Source organism: Coffea arabica, chromosome 9e (genome assembly GCF_036785885.1).
Source record: "Coffea arabica cultivar ET-39 chromosome 9e, Coffea Arabica ET-39 HiFi, whole genome shotgun sequence".
NCBI classification, from domain to species: Eukaryota; Viridiplantae; Streptophyta; class Magnoliopsida; order Gentianales; family Rubiaceae; genus Coffea; species Coffea arabica.
Window position 1 is genome coordinate 30,061,446 of NC_092327.1, and position 5,725 is coordinate 30,067,170.

The window sequence follows — 5,725 nt, forward strand, 5'->3', positions numbered from 1 at the left end:
GTCCGCTTTCCCTTGCATTTCATTTGACTATCTTTGTTTTCTATGTCTGGGTTCTGTTATGCGAAGAAAGTTTAAGTTCTACCGTTGTTGGGGCTGATAAACCCATAGGTTGGGCCTGGGTTTGGGGGGACAGAAATGCGAGATTTGTGGTAGCTTGATAGGTATACTGTAAGCTTGCACATTCACCGTAAGTTTTCTTCTTGCAATTTGTTATCGCGATGGGTATGCAGGACACGGATTGGAATAGCTGAAGTTCTGACTTGGTTGGGTTTCTTCCATTGGGTTTGTTTGTTGTCTAAATGTTTGATGCATCTGCAAGTTGTTTCCTTTGAACCCTTACTGCATTTTCATAGCTGATAGCATCGTTGAACCTGCTGGGAATGGGTAGTTGCACCTGTGTGTTGCTAATAATGCTAAGATGAAGTTTTAATAAGGCGGCTAATGACCCTAGAATTTGTTTGATTTTGGGTAGGAGAAGGATTCGGCCTTTCTTTGTTTCATGGCATGACAGTAGTAGTTCGTGCACTTAGCTCCTCTCTGTTTTATGACAAGATAATATTAATCCATACCGGATTTCCCTTGTAATAGTTTGCTCTATATATGAACAAAAATCATCAGCTCACTTTCGTTCATGAAACCAGAGTGAAGTGAGCGAAGTTGCCGCAAATCCTCACGTTGCTTTTGCTGTTTTTATGGTTGCCTTGCTGTGTTTTCATTGCTTAGAGACCAATGCTTGACGTTTGGTAGAAATTTCACTCATGGATAGACAATGACAAATTGCTTTGCAAACCCAGTAGATTGGAGGGGCACTCCATCTATTCGTGTCTTTCTGTTGCATTTTTTTACGAAGTCACGAGCCCCAGTTCATCTGTGTTTGGAATGTGGTTCAACATCATGTTCGGGGAACCATTTTTAGCTAAGTCACCAAAACACACCAGTCTTTCTTGATGCAAACTTTCGCCGTCTAGCTGCGTTTGGCACTCTGGTGTAATGAAATGATGTTGCAGAAAAATGATAGCTGACTTAGTTTTCTTCATTTGTCTTCATTTTGGTTCAGTGTTTATGATTGGTTTGCGTTAATCATAGTGTCTTGCTGTTAAATGGTGATTGAGTGATGGCCTTTGCTAGATTTTTTCTTGAAGTCTTTGTATGAAATCTGCATTTCAAAGCTTGAAGTTGCAGAAAAATTCGAATGAATGTTGCAGAAGAAAGCTTTTCGCTTAACAGGCATGCAAAAGGCTTCAGAAATTGCATTCCAACTCCCTTGTTTGATTTCTGTGGGGTAGACAATTGCATTTGGGTGATGTTAGCAACATGGGTGTAAGTCATAGCATAGGAGCTTGGATAGGCTTTACTTTGCATAGGCAAGTTTCGATTGCATAAGAAAATTGCAGCAAAGCTTCTGTTTCCAGATTTGCATGTTTTCTTTCCCTTTTTTACAAATCACCAACCTCGCCCAGATTATGTTAGCTAAATGGTTTGAGATTTCTGTTGAGTTTCTTTTTCTGATTAATGAAACCGTGAGCTTTGATTGAGTATGTATGTGCATTCATTCGCTGGATAAGCGCAGAATGTCCCTTAAATGTTGCAGATGCTTGGTTAAGAAGTTTGTTAAACCATTTTACTTGGAAGATCTCTCGGGTTTCCATATTTTTCTTCCAAGTTTTGTTCATTGGATGTGGAAGTTATTTGGTTTGCTGTTTAGATCAGAGTGTGGATGTTTAGATGAATGTTTGTCTGGGACATGAGCTTGGAAACAAAAATGCAGCAGGCTTCACTTTCGGTTGCTGAATCTTTCGATTGTTTGAACTACTTAATTTGCTTGTTATTTGAAATGTTTTGAGAAGTGTTTAACATGGTGTTGAGTGGAGTTGATTTGAAGTTTTACATTAATTTGGTTTAGCTGAAAGTTTACATGCAAGGATAGAAAGTCACGGCTGAAAATTGCAGAAGCAAAGCTTCTTCGTAGCTTGCATGAACTTGCATGAACAGAGCTTCCAATAATTGTCTTTTTACCCCTTGATTTCTATTAATGCTATTATGGCCCAAAAATTTGGAAAAATCAATCAAATTGATCCCTTAAACATTCTTTTTCCTTTCAATTGGATCCTAATTTTGTGAATATGGACTGTTTAGTTATTTAAATGCTTTCAATGGTTCGACTTCATGTTTATCTGGCTATTTGAGATGTCTTGACCTTTTTATTGTTTTTGAAGCTAATATTTCCTTCATTTCATTACCTTTACAAGGGAGGTAACCTCTATCTCCTCAAGTTTATTTTTTTTCCTACGTGCTCCTACGTGTTATGTGTGAATATGCATGTTTTAATTCGCTTTTCATTTTGGGTTTAATTGCATATTTTGCTTTCTTTTTTTATTTCATTTTTTTTAATTAGCAAGTCATTTGAAGGCACTTGAATGCCAAATTTGTAATAGTTAGGTATTTGTTTTATTTATTTCGTTCCATTTCCCCTTGTAGATTGTAGTGGGCCTTCCCCCCTAAAAAATGTAATAGTTAGGGCCTTAATTGCCTTGTGTGATTTGCATGCTTACGTGCTACGTGTTACTTGCTTTCTTAGGGTCCTGCATCTAGATACCATGCTTATGTGTTATGTGCAATATGTGATTTATGTGTTTATTTGCTTTATTAGACTTTACATGATTTATTTGGTTCATAATGAATGTGTGACGTCACCGTGGCTAGTCCAATGCTGGCCACGGTCTTTCCCCTCGAGCTCTCGCAAGTCCAATGCTTGTGAGAGAATTTTAGAAAAGAACTAGTCCAATGCTAGACCCAATAGGCCGTCCCCTCTCGTTAGTACATACTTGCATGTTTCACTACATTTCATGCATTTTTCTTAGTTTTCTAGCATTTGGCATGCCCCTCCAACCCTTTCCCTTTCATTGTAGGCTTTTTGCATCTCCATGCTAGTTATAGGGTACATTTGCTTGAGAGTTACCCCTTAAATATGGGATATAGACGAGTGTGGCTGTTCTAAGCCTTAGCACGCTTGTATTCCCTCTAATCCAAGGAAAAATTAAAATCATGAAGTTAGAAGTCATTCCCGCACCCGACTTGATGCACTCCTCTAGGTTCATGCACCTCCATTTTACCATATCACTTTTTCATTTTTATCTACATTTTCTCACTACTTATATTTTTCTCACTCCACATGCCATGTTCACACACATCTCTTCTTTCCCTATCACTTATTTATTTTCTACCTCACAAAATTGCACCCAATTGTACTTATATGCATTTACTACCATTATACCATATTTTCATCCTCTTGCACACAAACACCTGTATTTTCTCAATTGGCACACATGCACTTTTCTTACATTTGCACACATACACTTTTCTTACATTTGCACACTTGCACTTACATTTGTATTTGTATTTTTATTTTATTTCGCATTCCTCTTACATTTTCACACTTGCACTCATATTTGGGTCTTCATTTGCATTACCCGTGACCTCTATGAGAGTTTTCCTTATTGGCCATCACAACTCATGTGATTGGGACCAAAAAGCCTCATAAGAGACATTTTAGATTTAGGATTGCAATTTTTTTCATATCCATTAGTCATATCCAACATGCAACACATACTTTGGGTAGAAGAAATTAGGAAAAGAGGGGCTAAGTCACCCAACTAGTTTTGACTAGGGTAAGGGAGTGCCTTAGGTTTTGCCTTTGCCTTCTCCCTTATCAAACGTGACCCCCGATCCCTTTCTTTGGTTACGTAAACCTTAAAGTTCTTTAAAAAGGGTTTGTTTACTTTTCTTTCCAAAAAATCACTTTTTGGGTGATTTGATACACCCTAACTCTATACCAAGTGGCGACTCCATTTTCCATTCAAAAAACCCTTTTTGAAACTTTGTTTGGCCAAACCGTCGCATTTCACAATCCCACGGCCTTTTGTTTTCATTTTCACACACATTCACATACATATCTCACACACTACTTTCACACCTTCAAAAAGTGGGGCGCGACAGTGAAAATGTATGTTTGAGAGATAGAGTGTGTGTGTGTGTGTGTGTGTGTGAATAAAATAATTATTTTGAGTGAATATTATTATACTAGTTCAACAATTAAGTAAATAAAGTGATACACAATGTTTGAGAGATAGAGTGTGTGTGTGTGTGTGTGTGTGTGTGAATAAAATAATTATTTTGAGTGAATATTATTATACTAGTTCAACAATTAAGTAAATAAAGTGATACACTTAACTTTCAATTAAACTTTTATATACAAATTAAGACCCTATTTGATAACCCAATTTAGCACTTAAACTTAATGGATTCATATCTTAATATTTAAAACGGTTTGATAATCAAAAGTTGAACATTTGAATTAATTAAGTAGCATTGAATTTTTTAGGCAAAACTTGCTTTCCAAATTAAGTGATAAGCTATTTACTTATCACTGAATGTGATATGCACTCAAATGTATTAAATTTAATACTTAACAATTCAATTACTTAATAGATTTAGACTTCAGATTTCAGTTTTCAAATTTCAGTATTATTAAACGCGCCCTAAGTGGGGCTCAACAAATTTTGTACTAAACAAACAAAATAGATTAAGCACTTAATGCATTAAACTTAAGTGTTTAATGGGGTTATCAAACACCCCCTTATTCTTGAAAGCAGCTAGATGTACCTTTGAAAATTACAACTAAAGAAAAATGTTGAAACAATATTTATATCAGTAAATCCCTATGTACATGTATGGAGAACACATAAAGAGGAAGTAGATCATTTTAGGAGGGGATTTAGCACTATTCCAGTGACACTACAACAAAAATGACCTTTAACGACATTTAAAAGTGCCAGTATAGATAATTTAAACTGACACTTTACCTTTCTTCATAGCTCGAACGAGTGTCGTCCCTTCCAATGTGGGGATATACTTGTAGCATGCAAATGTGTCAAGAAAAGTATGCTGTTACAGCATTTCACCTGCCAATAAAAATCCCTTTACTTAACAATCGATAGTGTCAGGATAGCTGTAGTAACACATCAGGATATCGAATTCTATGAAGGTACATTGAGTTGTCTTAATATATGGCTTTTAAGGACACTTAGTCATGTCATAAAACACTGCTTTGGACGACATCCCTCATGTGTCACTAGATATTGTTTAAGAATCTGAACTATTATAACACTTTTAACTGCCAGGAGTTTTTTTCTTTTTTTTTAAATAAAGAAGCAACCTGGTTGTGCTCCTTGATATACATTCCGTCAATTAGATACCCAAAGGACTTGTAAAATTATCTCAAAAAATAGAATGCATGTAGTAATTTAAAAGCAAAAGTCAATGTTCAAATATCATTTGTTAAACTAAAACTTAGTAACAAATACTAACACAGCTAATCGAAAAAGTTGTTTAAAGTAGTGTAGTAATGTTAAACAACGCCACTGGCTAAAATTAAAATAAAAGATTCTCCTAATGTAAATAGTTGAAAGAACTTGTAGTAGCTTCCAAACTTTCCAACCAAATGAGAGCCTTCAGTCATAACCACGAAAACACCATCAATCTTCAGTTGGTACCACCTGTGCACAAAGTAGTTTGGTATCAGAAATAAACCTAATCATAAATATTTTAGTTTGAGCAACAAGCATAAATGAAGCTTCAAAAATAGGAAATTTCCCTCTATTAACTATTCATAAAGCATAATATGTAGTATCATTCATTAGTAATCAGCCCAAAACAGTCATACATA